Raw genomic sequence first — 25,074 nt, 5'->3', positions numbered from 1 at the left:
CAGTTGCAAACTACACTCCATACATATATATGGGGAAGGTACTAGCTCAAATCGGTTTACAGTGTAAACTGCAGGAACTTCAATCCGGCACTAGGAAACAGTCTCAGACCCAGAGTAAAGTTTCTCCTGTAAAACTTCCCTTTGTCCTATGTGAACGAACGTCTCTCCACATGCTCAGTTCTGAGAGATAACTGTGTGTGAAAGCTGACCTTCACATAGCTTTTGGAAACACAAAGTTTCTTTTCAGTTGCAAACTACACTCCATACATATATATGGGAGGTACTAGCTCCAACTTCGGATTTACAGTGAAAAATGCAGGAACTTCAAACCGGCTCTAGGAAACAGACTGAGAATCCGGAGTAAAACTTTCCCAGGTACCCGTTCCCATTGTGCTGGATGAACGAATATCTCTCCACTTGCTCTGTTCTGAGAGATAGTGTGAGTGAAAGCCGTATTTCACCTAGCTTCTTGGTAACACAAAGTTTCTTTCCAATTTCAAACTATAATGCATATATATATATAGGTATGTACTACCTCCAACTCGGTTTTACAATGAAACTGCAGGAACTTAAAACCGGGCACTAGGAAAACTGACTGAGAAACCAGAGTACAATTTTCCCCTGCAAACCTTTCCCTTTGTGCTACATAAACGAACGTCTCTCCACATGCTCAGTTCTGAGAAATTAGGTGTGTGTGAAATCCATTGGGGGGGGGGGGGGGGGGGTTTTCCTTCCTACACCTAGATTGTTGGGACACAAATAATCTTCTCAGTTGCTACTACACTCCATAAATTTATATGGGTCGAAACTAGCTCCAACACGGTTTTAAAGAGAAAACTGCAGGAACTTCCAACAGACACTAGGAAACACACAGAGAACCAGATACAAAGTTTCCCCGGCAACCCGCTCCTTTTGTGGTAGATGAATGAACGTCTCTCCAGATGCTCAATCAGAGAAATAAGTGTGTGGGAAAGCCGTCCTTCACCTAGCTTTTGTGAAGACAAAGTATCTTATTCAGCTGCAAACAACAATCCATTCATATATAAGGGGAGGTACAAAACTCCAACTCGAGTTTACAGTGAAAAACTGCAGGAACCTCAAACCGGCCACTAGAAATCAGATTGAAAAACCAGAAATTACTTTCTCCTGCAACCCCTCCCTTTGTGCTAGATGAATGAACGTCTCACCTCATGCTCAGTTCTGAGAGATAAGGGTGTGTGAAAGCCATTCTTCACCTATTTTGCTGGGAACACAAATTTTCTTTTCAGTTGCAAAATACACTCCATACATATACATTGGGAAGTACTAGCTCAAATCGGTTTTAGTGAATTAGCACTAATTTCAATCCGGCATTAGGAAACAGACTGAGAAAGCTGAGTAAAATTCGTCTTCAAACCTTTCCTTTGTGCTAGGTGAACGAACGTCCTATCCACATGCTCAGTTCTGAGGGATAAGTGTGTGTGAATGCCGTCCATCAACAAGCTTGTTGGGAACACATAGTTTCTTTCTGTAGCAAACTACACTCCATATATATATTTGGGGAGGTACTAGCTCCAACTCGGTTTTAAATTGAAAACTGCTGGAACTTCAAACTGGCAATAGGAAACAGAGTGAGAAACCAGAGTAAAATTTCTCCTGCAAACCGTTCCCTTTGTGCTATGTGAACGAAAATCTCTCCACATGCTCTGTTCTGAGAGATAAGTGTGTGTGAAAGCCGTACTTAATCTAGCTTGCTTGGAACACAAAGTTTCTTTTCAGTTGCAAACACAATCCATACATATACATTGCGGACGTACAAGCTCAAATCGGTTTTACAGTGAAAACTGCAGGAATTTGAATCCGGGACTAGGAAACAGACTGAGAATGCTGAGTAAAATTTTCTCTTCAAACCGTTCCCTTGTGCTACATGAAAGAACGTCTATCCACATGCTCACTTCTGAGAGATAAGTGTGTATGAAAGCCGTCCTTCATCTAGCTTGTTGGGAACACAAAGTTTATTTTAAGTTGCAAACTACAATCCATAAATATATATGGGAAAATACTAGCTCCAATATGTTTACAATGAAAACTGCAGGAACTTCAAACCGGCACGAGGAAACAGTCTCTGAACCAAGAGTAAATGTTTCTCCTGTAAACGTTCCCTTTGTCCTAGGTTAACGAACGTCTCTACACATGCTCAGTTCTGGAGTTAAGTGTGTGTGAAAGACGACGTTGACCTAGCTTGTTGGGAACACAAAGTTTCTTATCAGTTGAAAAGTACACTCCTTAAATATATATGGGGAGGTACTAGCTCCAAATCGATTTACAGTGAAAACTGCTGGAACTTCAAACCGGCTCTAGGAAACAGACTGAGAACCCGGAATAACACTTTCCCAGCTACCCGTTCCCATTGTGCTGGATGAACGAACTTCTCTCCACTTGCTCTTTTCTGAGAGATAAGTGTGAGTGAAAGCCGTCCTTCACCTTGCTTCTTGGGAACACAAAGTTTCTTTTCAGTTGCAAACTACACTCCTTACTAATATATGGGGAGGCACTAGCTCCAACTGGATTTTAGAGTGAAACTGCAGGAACAATCAATCCGGCATTAGTAAAGAGCCTCAGAACCCAGAGTTAAAATTTCTCCTGTAAACCGTCCATTTGTCCTAGGTGAATGAACGTCTCTCCACATGCTCAGTTCTGAGAGATAAATGTGTGTGAAAGCCGTCCTTCAACTAGCTTGTTGGGAACAAAATTTTCATTCAGTTGCTTACCACAATCCATACATATATAAGGGGAGGTTCTAGCTCCAACTCGGGTTTACAGTGAAAACTGCATGAACTTCAAACCGCACTATTAAACAGATTGAGAAACCAGAGAATAGTTTCCCCTGCATCCGTCCCCTTTGTGCTACATGAACGAACATCTCTCCACATGCTCAGTTCTGAGAGATAATTGTGGTGTGAAAGCCAACCTTCACCTAGCTTGTTGAGAACGCAAAGATTCTTTTCAGTTGCAAACTACACTAGATACAAATATATGGGTTGGTACTAGTTCCAAATGGGTTTTACAGTGAAAACTGCAGGAAATTCAAATCGGCACTAGGAAACACACTCAGAACCCAGATAAACATTTTCTCCTGCAACACGTTCACTTTGTGCTAGGTGAACGAATGTCTCTCCACATGCTCAGGTCTGAGGGATATGTGAGTTGTGAAAGCCGTCGTTCACAATATCTTCTTGGGAACACAAAGATTCTTCTCAGTTGCAAACTACACTCAACATATATATATGGGTTGGTACAAGCTCCAAATCGGTTTACTGAGAAAACTGCAGGAACTTCCAAACAACACGAGGAAAAACAGACTGAAGAACCAGAGTAAAATATTCACCTGCCAACCGTTCTCTTTGTGCTAGGTGAACGAACGTCTCTCCACATGCTCAATTCTGAGTGATAATTGTGTGTGAAAGCCGTCCTTCACCTAGCTTTTGGGAACACAAAGATACTTCTCAGTTGCAAACTACATTCCACAAATATATATGGGTAGGTAGTAGCTCCAACACGGTTTAACAGAGAAAATTGCAGGAACTTCCAACGGACACTAGGAAACACACTGAGAAACCAGGGTAAAAGTTTCCCCTGCAAACACGTCCCCTTTGTGCTAGATGAATGAACGTCTCTACAGATGCTCAGTTCTGAGAGATAAATGTGTGTGAAAGCCTACTTCACATAGCTTGTTGGGAACACAAAGTTTCTATTAAGTTGCAAACCACAATCCATACATATGTAAGGGGAGGTACTAGCTCCAAACCCGGTTTACAGTGAAAACTACAGGAACTTCTAACCGGCACTAGAAAACAGATTGAGAAACCAGACAATACTTTCCCTGCAACCCGCTCCCTTTGTGCTAGATGAATGAACGTCTGTCCACATGCTCAGTTCTGAGAGATTAGTGTGTGTGAAAGCCATATATCAACAAACTTGTTGGGAACACAAAGTTTCTTTTCTGTTGCAAACTACACTCCATACATATATATGGGGAGGTACTAGCTCCAACTAGGTTTTACAGTGAAAACTGCAGGAACTTCAATCCAGCACTAGGAAACAGTCTCAGAACCCCGAGTACAAGTTTCTCCTGTAAACCATTCCCTTTGTCCTAGGTGAACGAACGTCTCTCCACATGCTCAGATCTGAGAGATAAGTGTGTATGAAAGCCGTCCTTCACCTAGCATGTTGGGAAAACAAAGTTTCTTTTCATTTCAAACAACACTCCATACATATGTATGTGGAGGTACTAGCTCCAATTCGGTTTTACAGTGAAAATTGCAGGAACTTCAAACCGGCTCTAGGAAACAGACTGAGAAAACAGAGTAACAGTTTCACATGCTAACATTCCCATTGTGCTGGATGAACGATCGTCTCTCCCAATGCTCAGTTCTGAGAGATAATTGTGTGTGAAAGCAATTCTTCAACTAGCTTGAAGAGAACGCAAAGTTTCTTTTCAGTTGCAAACTACACTCCGTATATATATATGGGTGCTACTAGCTCCAACTAGGTTTTACAGTGAAAAGTGCAGGAAATTCAAACCGGCACTAGGAAACAGACTCAGAACCCAGAGAAACAGTTTCTCCTGCAAACACGTTCACTTTGTGCTAGGTGAACGAAAGTTCTCCACATGCTCAGTTCTGAGAGATATATGTGTGTGAAAGCCGCACTTCACATAGCTTGTTGGGAACACAAAGATTCTTTTAATTTGCAAACTACACTCCATACCATATATATGGGGAAGTCCAAGCTCCTAATGTATTTTACAGTGAAAACTGCAGGAACTTCAATACGGCACTAGGAAACAGACTGAAAAAGCTTAGTAAAATTTCCCCTGCAACCCTTTCTCTTTGTGCTAGATGAACGAACGTCTCTACACATGCTCAGTTCTAGAGATAAGTGTGTGTGAAAGCCGCCCTTCACCTAGCTTGTTGGGAACACAAAGTTTCTTTTCAGTTGCAAACTACATTCCATACATATATATGTGGAGGTACTAGCTCCAACTCGGTTTTACAGAGAAAACTGCTGGAACTTCAGATCGGCACTAGGAAACAGACGCAGAACCGAGAGAAACAGTTTTCCCTGCAACCCATTCAATTTGTGCTAGGTGAACGAAAGTCTCTCCACATGCTCAGTTCTCAAGGATAACTGTGTGAGAAAGCCGTCCTTCACCTAGCTTGTTGGGAACACAAAGATTCTTTTCAGTTGCAAACTACACTCCATAATATATAAGGGTTGGGGCTAGCTCCAGCCTCGGTTTACAGAGAAAACTGCAGGAACTTAAAACCGTCACTAGGAAACACACTGAGATACCAGAGTAAAAGTTTCCCCTGCAACCCGTTCCCTTTGTGCTAGATGATGAACGTCTCTCCAGATGCTCAGATCAGAGAGATAAGTGTGTCTGAAGCCGTCCTTCACCTAGCTTGTTGGGAATACAAAGTTTCTATTCAGTGCCAACCACAATCCATACATATATAAGGGGAGGTAAGAGCTCCAACTCGGGTTACAATGAAAACTGCAGGAACGTCAAACCGGCACAAGAAAACAGATTGAGAATCCAGACAATAGATTCTCCTGCAACCCGCTACCTTTGTGCTAGAAGAATGAACGTCTCTCCTCATGCTCAGTTCTCAGAGATAACTGTACGTGAAAGCCGTCCTTCACCTAGCTTGTTGGGAACACAAAGATTTTTTTCAGTTGCAAACTACACTCCATACATATATATGGGGAGGTACTAGCTCAAATCGGTTTTACAGTGTAAACTGCAGGAACTTCAATCCGGCACTAGGAAACAGTCTCAGAACCCAGAGTAAAGTTTCTCCTGTAAAACTTCCCTTTGTCCTATGTGAACGAACGTCTCTCCACATGCTCAGTTCTGAGAGATAACTGTGTGTGAAAGCTGACCTTCACATAGCTTTTTGGAAACACAAAGTTTCTTTTCAGTTGCAAACTACACTCCATACATATATATGGGGAGGGTACTAGCTCCAACTCGGATTTACAGTGAAAAATGCAGGAACTTCAAACCGGCTCTAGGAAACAGACTGAGAATCCGGAGTAAAACTTTCCCAGGTACCCGTTCCCATTGTGCTGGATGAACGAATATCTCTCCACTTGCTCTGTTCTGAGAGATAAGTGTGAGTGAAAGCCGTATTTCACCTAGCTTCTTGGTAACACAAAGTTTCTTTCCAATTTCAAACTATAATGCATATATATATATAGGTATGTACTACCTCCCAACTCGGTTTTTACAATGAAAACTGCAGGAACTTAAAACCGGCACTAGGAAACTGACTGAGAAACCAGAGTACAAGTTTCCCCTGCAAACCTTTCCCTTTGTGCTACATAAACGAACGTCTCTCACATGCTCAGTTCTGAGAAATAGGTGTGTGTGAAATCCTCCTACACCTAGATTGTTGGGAACACAAATAATCTTCTCAGTTGCTAACTACACTCCATAAATTTATATGGGTCGAAACTAGCTCCAACACGGTTTTACAGAGAAAACTGCAGGAACTTCCAACAGACATAGGAAACACACAGAGAAACCAGATACAAGTTCCCCGGCAACCCGCTCCTTTTTGTGGTAGATGAATGAACGTCTCTCCAGATGCTCAGATCAGAGAAATAAGTGTGTGGGAAAGCCGTCCTTCACCTAGCTTATTGGGAAGACAAAGTATCTATTCAGCTGCAAACAACAATCCATTCATATATAAGGGGAGGTACAAACTCCAACTCGAGTTTACAGTGAAAACTGCAGGACCTCAAACCGGCACTAGAAATCAGATTGAAAAACCAGAAATTACTTTCTCCTGCAACCCACTCCCTTTGTGCTAGATGAATGAACGTCTCACCTCATGCTCAGTTCTGAGAGATAAGGTGTGTGAAAGCCATTCTTCACCTATTTTGCTGGGAACACAAATTTTCTTTTCAGTTGCAAAATACACTCCATACATATACATTGGGAAGTACTAGCTCAAATCGGTTTTTAGTGAATTAGCACTAATTTCAATCCGGCATTAGGAAACAGACTGAGAAAGCTGAGTAAAATTTCGTCTTCAAACCTTTCCATTTGTGCTAGGTGAACGAACGTCTATCCACATGCTCAGTTCTGAGGGATAAGTGTGTGTGAATGCCGTCCATCAACAAGCTTGTTGGGAACACATAGTTTCTTTTCTGTAGCAAACTACACTCCATATATATATTTGGGGAGGTACTAGCTCCAACTCGGTTTTAAATTGAAAACTGCTGGAACTTCAAACTGGCAATAGGAAACAGAGTGAGAACCAGAGTAAAATTTCTCCTGCAAACCGTTCCCTTTGTGCTATGTGAACGAAAATCTCTCCACATGCTCTGTTCTGAGAGATAAGTGTGTGTGAAAGCCGTACTTAATCTAGCTTGCTTGGAACACAAAGTTTCTTTTTCAGTTGCAAACACAATCCATACATATACATGCGGACGTACAAGCTCAAATCGGTTTTACAGTGAAAACTGCAGGAATTTGAATCCGGGACTAGGAAACAGACTGAGAATGCTGAGTAAAATTTTCTCTTCAAACCGTTCCCTTTGTGCTACATGAAAGAACGTCTATCCACATGCTCACTTCTGAGAGATAAGTGTGTATGAAAGCCGTCCTTCATCTAGCTTGTTGGGAACACAAGTTTATTTTAAGTTGCAAACTACAATCCATAAATATATATGGGAAAATACTAGCTCCAAATATGTTTTACAATGAAAACTGCAGGAACTTCAAACCGGCACTAGGAAACAGTCTCTGAACCAAGAGTAAATGTTTCTCCTGTAAACCGTTCCCTTTGTCCTAGGTTAACGAACGTCTCTACACATGCTCAGTTCTGGAGTTAAGTGTGTGTGAAAGACGACGTTGACCTAGCTTGTTGGGAACACAAAGTTTCTTATCAGTTGAAAAGTACACTCCTTAAATATATATGGGGAGGTACTAGCTCCAAATCGGATTTACAGTGAAAACTGCTGGAACTTCAAACCGGCTCTAGGAAACAGACTGAGAACCCGGAATAACACTTTCCCAGCTACCCGTTCCCATTGTGCTGGATGAACGAACTTCTCTCCACTTGCTCTTTTCTGAGAGATAAGTGTGAGTGAAAGCCGTCCTTCACCTTGCTTCTTGGGAACACAAAGTTTCTTTTCAGTTGCAAACTACACTCCTTACTAATATATGGGGAGGCACTAGCTCCAACTGGATTTTAGAGTGAAAACTGCAGGAACATCAATCCGGCATTAGTAAAGAGCCTCAGAACCCAGAGTTAAAATTTCTCCTGTAAACCGTCCATTTGTCCTAGGTGAATGAACGTCTCTCCACATGCTCAGTTCTGAGAGATAAATGTGTGTGAAAGCCGTCCTTCAACTAGCTTGTTGGGAACAAAATTTTCTATTCAGTTGCTTACCACAATCCATACATATATAAGGGGAGGTTCTAGCTCCAACTCGGGTTTACAGTGAAAACTGCATGAACTTCAAACCGGCACTATTAAACAGATTGAGAAACCAGAGAATAGTTTCCCCTGCATCCCGTCCCCTTTGTGCTACATGAACGAACATCTCTCCACATGCTCAGTTCTGAGAGATAATTGTGTGTGAAAGCCAACCTTCACCTAGCTTGTTGAGAACGCAAAGATTCTTTTCAGTTGCAAACTACACTAGATACAAATATATGGGTTGGTACTAGTTCCAAATGGGTTTTACAGTGAAAACTGCAGGAAATTCAAATCGGCACTAGGAAACACACTCAGAACCCAGATAAAACATTTTCTCCTGCAACACGTTCACTTTGTGCTAGGTGAACGAATGTCTCTCCACATGCTCAGGTCTGAGGGATATGTGAGTGTGAAAGCCGTCGTTCACATATCTTCTTGGGAACACAAAGATTCTTCTCAGTTGCAAACTACACTCAACATATATATATGGGTTGGTACAAGCTCCAAATCGGTTTACTGAGAAAACTGCAGGAACTTCCAAACAACACGAGGAAAAACACTGAGAAACCAGAGTAAAATATTCACCTGCCAACCGTTCTCTTTGTGCTAGGTGAACGAACGTCTCTCCACATGCTCAATTCTGAGTGATAATTGTGTGTGAAAGCCGTCCTTCACCTAGCTTTTTGGGAACACAAAGATACTTCTCAGTTGCAAACTACATTCCACAAATATATATGGGTAGGTAGTAGCTCCAACACGGTTTAACAGAGAAAATTGCAGGAACTTCCAACGGACACTAGGAAACACACTGAGAAACCAGGGTAAAAGTTTCCCCTGCAACACGTCCCCTTTGTGCTAGATGAATGAACGTCTCTACAGATGCTCAGTTCTGAGAGATAAATGTGTGTGAAAGCCTACTTCACATAGCTTGTTGGGAACACAAAGTTTCTATTAAGTTGCAAACCACAATCCATACATATGTAAGGGGAGGTACTAGCTCCAAACCCGGTTTACAGTGAAAACTACAGGAACTTCTAACCGGCACTAGAAAACAGATTGAGAAACCAGACAATACTTTCCCTGCAACCCGCTCCCTTTGTGCTAGATGAATGAACGTCTGTCCACATGCTCAGTTCTGAGAGATTAGTGTGTGTGAAAGCCATATATCAACAAACTTGTTGGGAACACAAAGTTTCTTTTCTGTTGCAAACTACACTCCATACATATATATGGGGAGGTACTAGCTCCAACTAGGTTTTACAGTGAAAACTGCAGGAACTTCAATCCAGCACTAGGAAACAGTCTCAGAACCCCGAGTACAAGTTTCTCCTGTAAACCATTCCCTTTGTCCTAGGTGAACGAACGTCTCTCCACATGCTCAGATCTGAGAGATAAGTGTGTATGAAAGCCGTCCTTCACCTAGCATGTTGGGAAAACAAAGTTTCTTTTCATTTTCAAACAACACTCCATACATATGTATGTGGAGGTACTAGCTCCAATTCGGTTTTACAGTGAAAATTGCAGGAACTTCAAACCGGCTCTAGGAAACAGACTGAGAAAACAGAGTAACAGTTTCACATGCTAACCATTCCCATTGTGCTGGATGAACGATCGTCTCTCCACATGCTCAGTTCTGAGAGATAATTGTGTGTGAAAGCAATTCTTCAACTAGCTTGAAGAGAACGCAAAGTTTCTTTTCAGTTGCAAACTACACTCCGTATATATATATGGGTGCTACTAGCTCCAACTAGGTTTTACAGTGAAAAGTGCAGGAAATTCAAACCGGCACTAGGAAACAGACTCAGAACCCAGAGAAACAGTTTCTCCTGCAACACGTTCACTTTGTGCTAGGTGAACGAAAGTTCTCCACATGCTCAGTTCTGAGAGATATATGTGTGTGAAAGCCGCACTTCACATAGCTTGTTGGGAACACAAAGATTCTTTTAATTTGCAAACTACACTCCATACATATATATGGGGAAGTCCAAGCTCCTAATGTATTTTACAGTGAAAACTGCAGGAACTTCAATACGGCACTAGGAAACAGACTGAAAAAGCTTAGTAAAATTTCCCCTGCAACCCTTTCTCTTTGTGCTAGATGAACGAACGTCTCTACACATGCTCAGTTCTAGAGATAAGTGTGTGTGAAAGCCGCCCTTCACCTAGCTTGTTGGGAACACAAAGTTTCTTTTCAGTTGCAAACTACATTCCATACATATATATGTGGAGGTACTAGCTCCAACTCGGTTTTACAGAGAAAACTGCTGGAACTTCAGATCGGCACTAGGAAACAGACGCAGAACCGAGAGAAACAGTTTTCCCTGCAACCCATTCAATTTGTGCTAGGTGAACGAAAGTCTCTCCACATGCTCAGTTCTCAAGGATAACTGTGTGAGAAAGCCGTCCTTCACCTAGCTTGTTGGGAACACAAAGATTCTTTTCAGTTGCAAACTACACTCCATAATTATATAAGGGTTGGGGCTAGCTCCAGCTCGGTTTACAGAGAAAACTGCAGGAACTTAAAACCGTCACTAGGAAACACACTGAGATACCAGAGTAAAAGTTTCCCCTGCAACCCGTTCCCTTTGTGCTAGATGAATGAACGTCTCTCCAGATGCTCAGATCAGAGAGATAAGTGTGTCTGAAGCCGTCCTTCACCTAGCTTGTTGGGAATACAAAGTTTCTATTCAGTTGCCAACCACAATCCATACATATATAAGGGGAGGTAAGAGCTCCAACTCGGGTTACAATGAAAACTGCAGGAACGTCAAACCGGCACAAGAAAACAGATTGAGAATCCAGACAATAGATTCTCCTGCAACCCGCTACCTTTGTGCTAGAAGAATGAACGTCTCTCCTCATGCTCAGTTCTCAGAGATAACTGTACGTGAAAGCCGTCCTTCACCTAGCTTGTTGGGAACACAAAGATTTTTTTCAGTTGCAAACTACACTCCATACATATATATGGGGAGGGTACTAGCTCAAATCGGTTTTACAGTGTAAACTGCAGGAACTTCAATCCGGCACTAGGAAACAGTCTCAGAACCCAGAGTAAAAGTTTCTCCTGTAAAACTTCCCTTTGTCCTATGTGAACGAACGTCTCTCCACATGCTCAGTTCTGAGAGATAACTGTGTGTGAAAGCTGACCTTCACATAGCTTTTTGGAAACACAAAGTTTCTTTTCAGTTGCAAACTACACTCCATACATATATATGGGGAGGTACTAGCTCCAACTCGGATTTACAGTGAAAAATGCAGGAACTTCAAACCGGCTCTAGGAAACAGACTGAGAATCCGGAGTAAAACTTTCCCAGGTACCCGTTCCCATTGTGCTGGATGAACGAATATCTCTCCACTTGCTCTGTTCTGAGAGATAAGTGTGAGTGAAAGCCGTATTTCACCTAGCTTCTTGGTAACACAAAGTTTCTTTCCAATTTCAAACTATAATGCATATATATATATAGGTATGTACTACCTCCAACTCGGTTTTACAATGAAAACTGCAGGAACTTAAAACCGGCACTAGGAAACTGACTGAGAAACCAGAGTACAAGTTTTCCCCTGCAAACCTTTCCCTTTGTGCTACATAAACGAACGTCTCTCCACATGCTCAGTTCTGAGAAATAGGTGTGTGTGAAATCCTTCCTACACCTAGATTGTGGGAACACAAATAATCTTCTCAGTTGCTAACTACACTCCATAAATTTATATGGGTCGAAACTAGCTCCAACACGGTTTTAAAGAGAAAACTGCAGGAACTTCCAACAGACACTAGGAAACACACAGAGAAACCAGATACAAAGTTTCCCCGGCAACCCGCTCCTTTTGTGGTAGATGAATGAACGTCTCTCCAGATGCTCAGATCAGAGAAATAAGTGTGTGGGAAAGCCGTCCTTCACCTAGCTTATTGGGAAGACAAAGTATCTATTCAGCTGCAAACAACAATCCATTCATATATAAGGGGAGGTACAAACTCCAACTCGAGTTTACAGTGAAAACTGCAGGAACCTCAAACCGGCACTAGAAATCAGATTGAAAAACCAGAAATTACTTTCTCCTGCAACCCACTCCCTTTGTGCTAGATGAATGAACGTCTCACCTCATGCTCAGTTCTGAGAGATAAGGGTGTGTGAAAGCCATTCTTCACCTATTTTGCTGGGAACACAAATTTTCTTTTCAGTTGCAAAATACACTCCATACATATACATTGGGAAGTACTAGCTCAAATCGGTTTTTAGTGAATTAGCACTAATTTCAATCCGGCATTAGGAAACAGACTGAGAAAGCTGAGTAAAATTTCGTCTTCAACCCTTTCCATTTGTGCTAGGTGAACGAACGTCTATCCACATGCTCAGTTCTGAGGGATAAGTGTGTGTGAATGCCGTCCATCAACAAGCTTGTGGGAACACATAGTTTCTTTTCTGTAGCAAACTACACTCCATATATATATTTGGGGAGGTACTAGCTCCAACTCGGTTTTAAATTGAAAACTGCTGGAACTTCAAACTGGCAATAGGAAACAGAGTGAGAAACCAGAGTAAAATTTCTCCTGCAAACCGTTCCCTTTGTGCTATGTGAACGAAAATCTCTCACATGCTCTGTTCTGAGAGATAAGTGTGTGTGAAAGCCGTACTTAATCTAGCTTGCTTGGAACACAAAGTTTCTTTTCAGTTTGCAAAACACAATCCATACATATACATGCGGACGTACAAGCTCAAATCGGTTTTACAGTGAAAACTGCAGGAATTTGAATCCGGGACTAGGAAACAGACTGAGAATGCTGAGTAAAATTTTCTCTTCAAACCGTTCCCTTTGTGCTACATGAAAGAACGTCTATCCACATGCTCACTTCTGAGAGATAAGTGTGTATGAAAGCCGTCCTTCATCTAGCTTGTTGGGAACACAAAGTTTATTTTAAGTTGCAAACTACAATCCATAAATATATATGGGAAAATACTAGCTCCAAATATGTTTTACAATGAAAACTGCAGGAACTTCAAACCGGCACTAGGAAACAGTCTCTGAACCAAGAGTAAATGTTTCTCCTGTAAACCGTTCCCTTTGTCCTAGGTTAACGAACGTCTCTACACATGCTCAGTTCTGGAGTTAAGTGTGTGTGAAAGACGACGTTGACCTAGCTTGTTGGGAACACAAAGTTTCTTATCAGTTGAAAAGTACACTCCTTAAATATATATGGGGAGGTACTAGCTCCAAATCGGATTTACAGTGAAAACTGCTGGAACTTCAAACCGGCTCTAGGAAACAGACTGAGAACCCGGAATAACACTTTCCCAGCTACCCGTTCCCATTGTGCTGGATGAACGAACTTCTCTCCACTTGCTCTTTTCTGAGAGATAAGTGTGAGTGAAAGCCGTCCTTCACCTTGCTTCTTGGGAACACAAAGTTTCTTTTCAGTTGCAAACTACACTCCTTACTAATATATGGGGAGGCACTAGCTCCAACTGGATTTTAGAGTGAAAACTGCAGGAACATCAATCCGGCATTAGTAAAGAGCCTCAGAACCCAGAGTTAAAATTTCTCCTGTAAACCGTCCATTTGTCCTAGGTGAATGAACGTCTCTCCACATGCTCAGTTCTGAGAGATAAATGTGTGTGAAAGCCGTCCTTCAACTAGCTTGTTGGGAACAAAATTTTCTATTCAGTTGCTTACCACAATCCATACATATATAAGGGGAGGTTCTAGCTCCAACTCGGGTTTACAGTGAAAACTGCATGAACTTCAAACCGGCACTATTAAACAGATTGAGAAACCAGAGAATAGTTTCCCCTGCATCCCGTCCCCTTTGTGCTACATGAACGAACATCTCTCCACATGCTCAGTTCTGAGAGATAATTGTGTGTGAAAGCCAACCTTCACCTAGCTTGTTGAGAACGCAAAGATTCTTTTCAGTTGCAAACTACACTAGATACAAATATATGGGTTGGTACTAGTTCCAAATGGGTTTTACAGTGAAAACTGCAGGAAATTCAAATCGGCACTAGGAAACACACTCAGAACCCAGATAAACATTTTCTCCTGCAACACGTTCACTTTGTGCTAGGTGAACGAATGTCTCTCCACATGCTCAGGTCTGAGGGATATGTGAGTGTGAAAGCCGTCGTTCACATATCTTCTTGGGAACACAAAGATTCTTCTCAGTTGCAAACTACACTCAACATATATATATGGGTTGGTACAAGCTCCAAATCGGTTTACTGAGAAAACTGCAGGAACTTCCAAACAACACGAGGAAAAACACTGAGAAACCAGAGTAAATATTCACCTGCCAACCGTTCTCTTTGTGCTAGATGAATGAACGTCATTCCAGATGCTCAGATCTGAGAGATAAGTGTGTGTGGAAGCCGTCCTTCAACTAGCTTGTTGGGAACACAAAGACTCTATTCAGTTGCAAACCACAAACCATACATATATAAGGGGATGTACTAGCTCCAACTCGGGTTTACAGTGAAAACGGCAGGAACTTCAAACCGGCACTAGGAAACAGATTGAGAAACCAGAGAATAGTTTCTACTGCAAACCGTTCCCTTTGTGCTAGATGAATGAACGTCTCTCCACATGCTCAGTTCTGAGAGGTAAGTGTGTGTGAAAGGCGTCCTTCACCTAGCTTGTCGGGAACACAAAGTTTCTTTTCACTTGCAAAACACACTCCATACATATACATGCGGAGTTACAAGCTCAAATCAGTTTTACAGTGAAAATAGCAGGATTTTTAATCCGGAACTAGGAAACAGACTGAGAATGCTGAGTAAAATTTTCTCTTCAAACCGTTCCCTTTGTCCTAGGTTAACGAACGTCTCTCCACATGCTCAGTTCTGAGAGATAATTTTGTGTGAAAGCCGACCTTCACAAAGCTTGTTGGAAAAACAAAGTTTCTTTTCAGTTTCAAATTACACTCCATAAATATATAAGGGGAGGTACTAGCTCCAACTCGGATTTACAGTGAAAACTGCAGGAACTTCAAACCGGCTCTAGGAAACAGACTGAGAACCAGGAGTAACACTTTCACCAGCTACCCGTTCCCATTGTGCTGGATGAACGAAATTCTCTCCACTTGCTCTGTTCTGAGAGAGAAGTGTGACTGAAAGCCGTACTTCACCTAGATTCTTGGGAACACAAAGTTTCTTTTCAGTTGCAAACTACACACCTTAATTTTATATGGGGAGGTACTAGCTCCAACTGCGTTTTAGAGTGAAAACTGAAGGAACTTCAATCCGGCACTAGGAAAGAGTCTCAGAACCCAGAGTAAAAGTTTCTCCTGTAAACCGTCCATTTGACCTAGGTGAACGAACGTCTCTCCACATGCTCAGTTCTGAGAGATAAGTGTGTGTGAAAGCCATACTTCACCTAGCTTGTTGAGAACGCAAAGTTTCTTTTCAGTTGCAAACTACACTCCATACAAATATATGGGGTGGTTCTAACTCCAAATGTGTTTAACAGTGAAAACTGCAGTAACTTCAAACAGGCCCTTGGAAAAAGACTCAGAACCCAGATAAACAGTTTCTCCTGCAACACGTTCAATTTGTGCTAGGTGAACGAACGTCCCTCCACATGCTTTATTCTGAGAGATAAGTGTGTTTGAAAGCCGTCTTTCACCTAGCTTGTTGGGAACGCAAAGATTCTTCTCAGTTGCAAAATACAATCCATATATATATATGGGTAGGTACTAGCTCCAACTCTGTTTTACAGAGAAAACTGCAGGAACTTCCAACGGACACTAGGAAACACACTGAGAAACCAGAGTAAAAGTTTCCCCTACAACCCTTTCCCTATGTGCTAAATGAATGAACGTCTCTCCAGATGCTCAGATCTGAGAGATAAATGTGTGTGAAAGCCGTACTTCACCTAGCTTGTTGGGAACACAAAGTTTCTATTCAGTTGCAATCCACAATCCATACATATATAAGGGGAGGTACTACCTCCAAATCGCCTTTACAATGAAAACTGCAGGAACTTCAAAACGGCACTAGGAAACAGATTGATAAACCACAGAATAGTTTCCCCTGCATCCCGTTCCCTTTGTGGTAGATGAATGAACGTCTCTCCACATGCTCAGTTCTGAGAGATAAGTGTGTGTTAAAGCCGTACTTCACCTAGCTTGTTGGGAACACAAAGTTTCTTTTCAGTTGTAAACTACACTCCATAAATTTATATGGGGAGGTACTAGCTCCAATACGGTATTACAGTGATAACTGCAGAAATTTGAAACCGGCCCTAGGAAACATTCTCAGAACCCAGAGTAATAGTTTCTCCTTTAAACCGTTCCTTTGTCCTAGGTGAACGAACGTCTCTCCACATGCTCAGTTCTGAGAGATATGTGTGTGTGAAAGCCGCACTTCACCTAGCTTGTTGGGAACACAAAATTTCTTTTCAGTTGCAAATCACACTCCATACTTTTATATGGGGTGGTACTAGCTCAAACCCGGTTTTACAGTGAAAATTGCAGGAACTTCTATCCAGCACTAGGAAAGAGTCTCAGAACCCAGAGTATATGTTTCTCCTGTAAAACTTCCCTTTCTCCTAGGTGAACGAACGTCTCTCCACATGCTGAGATCAGAGATATTAGTGTGTGTGAAAGCCGTCCTTCACCTAGCTTGTTGGGAACACAAAAATTCTTCTCATTTGCAAACTAGACTCCATAAATATATATGGGTAAATACTAGCTCCCACTCGGTTTTACAGAGAAAACTGCAGAAACTTCCAACCGTCACTAGGAAACACACAGATGAACCAGGGTCAAAGTTTCCCCGGCAACCCGCCTTTTTTGTGCTAGATGAATGAGCGTCTCTCCAGATGCTCAGTTCTGAGAAATAAGTGTGTTTGAAAGCCGTCCTTCACCTAGCATGTTGGGAACACAAAGTTTCTATTCAGTTGAAAACCAGAATCCATACATATATAAGGGGAGGTACTAGCACCAACACGGGTTTACTGTGAAAACTGCAGGAACTTCAAACCTGCTCTAGAAAACAGATTGAGAAACCAGAAAATACTTTCTCCTGCAACCCGCTCACTTTGTGCTAGATGAATGAACATCTCTTCATATGCTCATTTCTGAGAGATAAGGGTGTGTGAAAGCCGTCCTTCACCTAGCTTGTAGGGAACAAAAAGTTTCTTTTCTTTGCAAAATACACTCCATACATATATATGGGGAGGTACTAGCTCCAACTCGTTTTTAAAGTGAAAACTGCAGGAACTTCAACCGGCTCTAGGAAACAGACTGAGAAACTAGAGTAAAAGTTTCTCATGCTACTCGTTCCTATTTTGCTAGATGAACAAACGTCATTCCACATGCTCAGTTCTGAGAGATAAGTGTGTGTGAAAGCCATTCTTCACCTTGCTTGTTGAGAACGCAAAGTTTCTGTTCAGTTGCAAACTACAATCTTTACTTTTATATGGGGAAGTACTAGCTCCAACTGGGTTTTACAGTGAAAACTGCAGGAACTTCAATCCGGCACTATGAAAAAGTCTCAGAAACCAGAGTAAAATTTCTCCTGTAAACGTTCATTTGTCCTAGGTGAACGAACGTCTCTCCACATGCTCAGTTCTGAGAGATAAGTGTGTGTGAAAGCCGTGCTTCACCTAGCTTGTTGGGAACAAAAAGTTACTATTTGTTGGAAACCACAATCCATACATATATAAGGGGAGGTTCTAGCTCCAACTCGGGTTTACAGTGAAAATTGCAGCAACTTCAAACCGGCACTAGGAAATAGATTGAGAAACCAGAGAATAGTTTCTCCTGCAACCCGTTCCCTTTGTGCTAGATGAATGAAGGTCTCTCCACATGCTCAGTTTTGAGATGTAAGTGTGTGTGAAAGGCGTCCTTCACCCAGCTTGTCGGGAACACAAAGTTTCTTTTCAGTTGCAAACTACACTCCTTATAAATATATGGGGAGGTACTAGCTCAAATTGATTTTACAGTGAATTCTGCAGGAACTTCAATACGGCACTAGGAAACAGACAGAAAGCTTAGTAAAATTTCCCCTGCATCCCGTTCCCTTTGTGCTAGATGAACGAAATTCTCTCCACATGCTCAGTTCTGAGAGATAAGTGGATGTGAAAGCCGTCCTTCACCTAGCTTTTTGGGAACACAAATTTTCTTTTCAGATGCTAACTACACTCCATTCATATATATTGGGGAGGTACTAGCTCAAATCGGTTTTACACTGAAAACTTCAGGAACTTCAAACCGGCACTAGGAATCTGACTGAGAAACCAGAGAACAAGTTTACACTGCAACCCGTTCCCTTTGTGCTACATGAAAGAAAGTCTATCCACATGCTCATTTCTGCGAAATATGTGTGTGTTAAAGCCATCCTTCACCCAGCTTGTTGAGAACGCAAAGTTTCTTTTAAGTTGCAAACTACACTCCGTACATATATATGGGTTGGTACTAGCTCCAAATGGGTTTTACAGTGAAAACTGCAGGAACTTCAAAATGGCCCTAGGAAAAAGACTGAGAAACAAGAGTAAAAGTTTCTCCTGAAACCGGTTTCCATTGTGCTAGATGAACGAACGTCTATACACATGCTCAGTTCAGAAAGATAATTTTGGGTGAAAGCCGACTTTCAACTAGCTTGTTGGAAACACAAAGTTTCTTTCAGTAGCAAATTACAATCCATACATATATATGGGGAGGTACTAGCTCCAACTCGGTTTTACAGTGAAAACTGCAGGAACTTCTATAAGGCACTAGGAAACAGACTGAGAAATCTTAGTATAATTTCCCCTGCAAACCTTTCTCTTTGTGCTAGATGAACGAAAGTCTCTCCACATGCTCAGTTCTGAGAAATAAGTGTGTGTGAAAGCCGCACTTAACCAAGCTTGTTGGAAAAACAAAGTTTCTTTTCAGTTTCAAACTACACTCCATACATATATAAGGGGAGGTACTAGCTCCAACTCGGATTTACAGTGAAAACTGCAGGAACTTCAAACGGGCTCTAGGAAACAGACTGAGAACCAGGAGTAACACTTTCCCCAGCTACCCGTTCCCATTGTGCTGGATGAACGAAATTCTCTCCACTTGCTCTGTTCTGAGAGAGAAGTGTGACTGAAAGCCGTACTTCACCTAGATTCTTGGGAACACAAAGTTTCTTTTCAGTTGCAAACTACACACCTTAATTTTATATGGGGAGGTACTAGCTCCAACTGCGTTTTAGAGTGAAAACTGAAGGAACTTCAATCCGGCACTAGGAAAGAGTCTCAGAACCCAGAGTAAAAGTTTCTCCTGTAAACCGTCCATTTGACCTAGGTGAACGAACGTCTCTCCACATGCTCAGTTCTGAGAGATAAGTGTGTGTGAAAGCCATACTTCACCTAGCTTGTTGAGAACGCAAAGTTTCTTTTCAGTTGCAAACTACACTCCATACAAATATATGGGGTGGTTCTACCTCCAAATGTGTTTAACAGTGAAAACTGCAGTAACTTCAAACAGGCCCTTGGAAAAAGACTCAGAACCCAGATAAACAGTTTCTCCTGCAACACGTTCAATTTGTGCTAGGTGAACGAACGTCCCTCCACATGCTTTATTCTGAGAGATAAGTGTGTTTGAAAGCCGTCTTTCACCTAGCTTGTTGGGAACGCAAAGATTCTTCTCAGTTGCAAAATACAATCCATATATATATATGGGTAGGTACTAGCTCCAACTCTGTTTTACAGAGAAAACTGCAGGAACTTCCAACGGACACTAGGAAACACACTGAGAAACCAGAGTAAAAGTTTCCCCTACAACCCTTTCCCTATGTGCTAAATGAATGAACGTCTCTCCAGATGCTCAGATCTGAGAGATAAATGTGTGTGAAAGCCGTACTTCACCTAGCTTGTTGGGAACACAAAGTTTCTATTCAGTTGCAATCCACAATCCATACATATATAAGGGGAGGTACTACCTCCAAATCGCCTTTACAATGAAAACTGCAGGAACTTCAAAACGGCACTAGGAAACAGATTGATAAACCACAGAATAGTTTCCCCTGCATCCCGTTCCCTTTGTGGTAGATGAATGAACGTCTCTCCACATGCTCAGTTCTGAGAGATAAGTGTGTGTTAAAGCCGTACTTCACCTAGCCTGTTGGGAACACAAAGTTTCTTTTCAGTTGTAAACTACACTCCATAAATTTATATGGGGAGGTACTAGCTCCAATACGGTTTTACAGTGATAACTGCAGAAATTTGAAACCGGCCCTAGGAAACATTCTCAGAACCCAGAGTAATAGTTTCTCCTTTAAACCGTTCCTTTGTCCTAGGTGAACGAACGTCTCTCCACATGCTCAGTTCTGAGAGATATGTGTGTGTGAAAGCCGCACTTCACCTAGCTTGTTGGGAACACAAAATTTCTTTTCAGTTGCAAATCACACTCCATACTTTTATATGGGGTGGTACTAGCTCAAACCCGGTTTTACAGTGAAAATTGCAGGAACTTCTATCCAGCACTAGGAAAGAGTCTCAGAACCCAGAGTATATGTTTCTCCTGTAAAACTTCCCTTTCTCCTAGGTGAACGAACGTCTCTCCACATGCTGAGATCAGAGATATTAGTGTGTGTGAAAGCCGTCCTTCACCTAGCTTGTTGGGAACACAAAATTCTTCTCATTTGCAAACTAGACTCCATAAATATATATGGGTAAATACTAGCTCCCACTCGGTTTTACAGAGAAAACTGCAGAAACTTCCAACCGTCACTAGGAAACACACAGATGAACCAGGGTCAAAGTTTCCCCGGCAACCCGCCTTTTTTGTGCTAGATGAATGAGCGTCTCTCCAGATGCTCAGTTCTGAGAAATAAGTGTGTTTGAAAGCCGTCCTTCACCTAGCATGTTGGGAACACAAAGTTTCTATTCAGTTGAAAACCAGAATCCATACATATATAAGGGGAGGTACTAGCACCAACACGGGTTTACTGTGAAAACTGCAGGAACTTCAAACCTGCTCTAGAAAACAGATTGAGAAACCAGAAAATACTTTCTCCTGCAACCCGCTCACTTTGTGCTAGATGAATGAACATCTCTTCATATGCTCATTTCTGAGAGATAAGGGTGTGTGAAAGCCGTCCTTCACCTAGCTTGTAGGGAACAAAAAGTTTCTTTTCTTTGCAAAATACACTCCATACATATATATGGGGAGGTACTAGCTCCAACTCGTTTTTAAAGTGAAAACTGCAGGAACTTCAACCGGCTCTAGGAAACAGACTGAGAAACTAGAGTAAAAGTTTCTCATGCTACTCGTTCCTATTTTGCTAGATGAACAAACGTCATTCCACATGCTCAGTTCTGAGAGATAAGTGTGTGTGAAAGCCATTCTTCACCTTGCTTGTTGAGAACGCAAAGTTTCTGTTCAGTTGCAAACTACAATCTTTACTTTTATATGGGGAAGTACTAGCTCCAACTGGGTTTTACAGTGAAAACTGCAGGAACTTCAATCCGGCACTATGAAAAAGTCTCAGAAACCAGAGTAAAATTTCTCCTGTAAACGTTCATTTGTCCTAGGTGAACGAACGTCTCTCCACATGCTCAGTTCTGAGAGATAAGTGTGTGTGAAAGCCGTGCTTCACCTAGCTTGTTGGGAACAAAAAGTTACTATTTGTTGGAAACCACAATCCATACATATATAAGGGGAGGTTCTAGCTCCAACTCGGGTTTACAGTGAAAATTGCAGCAACTTCAAACCGGCACTAGGAAATAGATTGAGAAACCAGAGAATAGTTTCTCCTGCAACCCGTTCCCTTTGTGCTAGATGAATGAAGGTCTCTCCACATGCTCAGTTTTGAGATGTAAGTGTGTGTGAAAGGCGTCCTTCACCCAGCTTGTCGGGAACACAAAGTTTCTTTTCAGTTGCAAACTACACTCCTTATAAATATATGGGGAGGTACTAGCTCAAATTGATTTTACAGTGAATTCTGCAGGAACTTCAATACGGCACTAGGAAACAGACAGAAAGCTTAGTAAAATTTCCCCTGCATCCCGTTCCCTTTGTGCTAGATGAACGAAATTCTCTCCACATGCTCAGTTCTGAGAGATAAGTGGATGTGAAAGCCGTCCTTCACCTAGCTTTTTGGGAACACAAATTTTCTTTTCAGATGCTAACTACACTCCATTCATATATATTGGGGAGGTACTAGCTCAAATCGGTTTTACACTGAAAACTTCAGGAACTTCAAACCGGCACTAGGAATCTGACTGAGAAACCAGAGAACAAGTTTACACTGCAACCCGTTCCCTTTGTGCTACATGAAAGAAAGTCTATCCACATGCTCATTTCTGCGAAATATGTGTGTGTTAAAGCCATCCTTCACCCAGCTTGTTGAGAACGCAAAGTTTCTTTTAAGTTGCAAACTACACTCCGTACATATATATGGGTTGGTACTAGCTCCAAATGGGTTTTACAGTGAAAACTGCAGGAACTTCAAAATGGCCCTAGGAAAAAGACTGAGAAACAAGAGTAAAAGTTTCTCCTGAAACCGGTTTCCATTGTGCTAGATGAACGAACGTCTATACACATGCTCAGTTCAGAAAGATAATTTTGGGTGAAAGCCGACTTTCAACTAGCTTGTTGGAAACACAAAGTTTCTTTCAGTAGCAAATTACAATCCATACATATATATGGGGAGGTACTAGCTCCAACTCGGTTTTACAGTGAAAACTGCAGGAACTTCTATAAGGCACTAGGAAACAGACTGAGAAATCTTAGTATAATTTCCCCTGCAAACCTTTCTCTTTGTGCTAGATGAACGAAAGTCTCTCCACATGCTCAGTTCTGAGAAATAAGTGTGTGTGAAAGCCGCACTTAACCAAGCTTGTTGGAAAAACAAAGTTTCTTTTCAGTTTCAAACTACACTCCATACATATATAAGGGGAGGTACTAGCTCCAACTCGGATTTACAGTGAAAACTGCAGGAACTTCAAACGGGCTCTAGGAAACAGACTGAGAACCAGGAGTAACACTTTCCCCAGCTACCCGTTCCCATTGTGCTGGATGAACGAAATTCTCTCCACTTGCTCTGTTCTGAGAGAGAAGTGTGACTGAAAGCCGTACTTCACCTAGATTCTTGGGAACACAAAGTTTCTTTTCAGTTGCAAACTACACACCTTAATTTTATATGGGGAGGGTACTAGCTCCAACTGCGTTTTAGAGTGAAAACTGAAGGAACTTCAATCCGGCACTAGGAAAGAGTCTCAGAACCCAGAGTAAAAGTTTCTCCTGTAAACCGTCCATTTGACCTAGGTGAACGAACGTCTCTCCACATGCTCAGTTCTGAGAGATAAGTGTGTGTGAAAGCCATACTTCACCTAGCTTGTTGAGAACGCAAAGTTTCTTTTCAGTTGCAAACTACACTCCATACAAATATATGGGGTGGTTCTACCTCCAAATGTGTTTAACAGTGAAAACTGCAGTAACTTCAAACAGGCCCTTGGAAAAAGACTCAGAACCCAGATAAACAGTTTCTCCTGCAACACGTTCAATTTGTGCTAGGTGAACGAACGTCCCTCCACATGCTTTATTCTGAGAGATAAGTGTGTTTGAAAGCCGTCTTTCACCTAGCTTGTTGGGAACGCAAAGATTCTTCTCAGTTGCAAAATACAATCCATATATATATATGGGTAGGTACTAGCTCCAACTCTGTTTTACAGAGAAAACTGCAGGAACTTCCAACGGACACTAGGAAACACACTGAGAAACCAGAGTAAAAGTTTCCCCTACAACCCTTTCCCTATGTGCTAAATGAATGAACGTCTCTCCAGATGCTCAGATCTGAGAGATAAATGTGTGTGAAAGCCGTACTTCACCTAGCTTGTTGGGAACACAAAGTTTCTATTCAGTTGCAATCCACAATCCATACATATATAAGGGGAGGTACTACCTCCAAATCGCCTTTACAATGAAAACTGCAGGAACTTCAAAACGGCACTAGGAAACAGATTGATAAACCACAGAATAGTTTCCCTGCATCCCGTTCCCTTTGTGGTAGATGAATGAACGTCTCTCCACATGCTCAGTTCTGAGAGATAAGTGTGTGTTAAAGCCGTACTTCACCTAGCTTGTTGGGAACACAAAGTTTCTTTTCAGTTGTAAAATACACTCCATAAATATATATGGGGAGGTACTAGCTCCAATACGGTTTTACAGTGATAACTGCAGAAATTTGAAACCGGCCCTAGGAAACATTCTCAGAACCCAGAGTAATAGTTTCTCCTTTAAACCGTTCCTTTGTCCTAGGTGAACGAACGTCTCTCCACATGCTCAGTTCTGAGAGATATGTGTGTGTGAAAGCCGCACTTCACCTAGCTTGTTGGGAACACAAAATTTCTTTTCAGTTGCAAAATACACTCCATACTTTTATATGGGGTGGTACTAGCTCAAACCAGGTTTTACAGTGAAAACTGCAGGAACTTCTACCCAGCACTAGGAAAGAGTCTCAGAACCCAGAGTATATGTTTCTCCTGTAAAACTTCCCTTTCTCCTAGGTGAACAAACGTCTCTCCACATGCTGAGTTCCGAGAGATTAGTGTGTGTGAAAGCCGTCCTTCACCTAGCTTGTTGGGAACACAAAAATTCTTCTCATTTGCAAACTACACTCCATAAATATATATG

This window comes from Camelus ferus, chromosome 36, assembly GCF_009834535.1.
Source record: "Camelus ferus isolate YT-003-E chromosome 36, BCGSAC_Cfer_1.0, whole genome shotgun sequence".
Lineage (NCBI taxonomy): Eukaryota > Metazoa > Chordata > Mammalia > Artiodactyla > Camelidae > Camelus > Camelus ferus.
Note: the sequence above shows the minus strand (reverse complement) of the source record.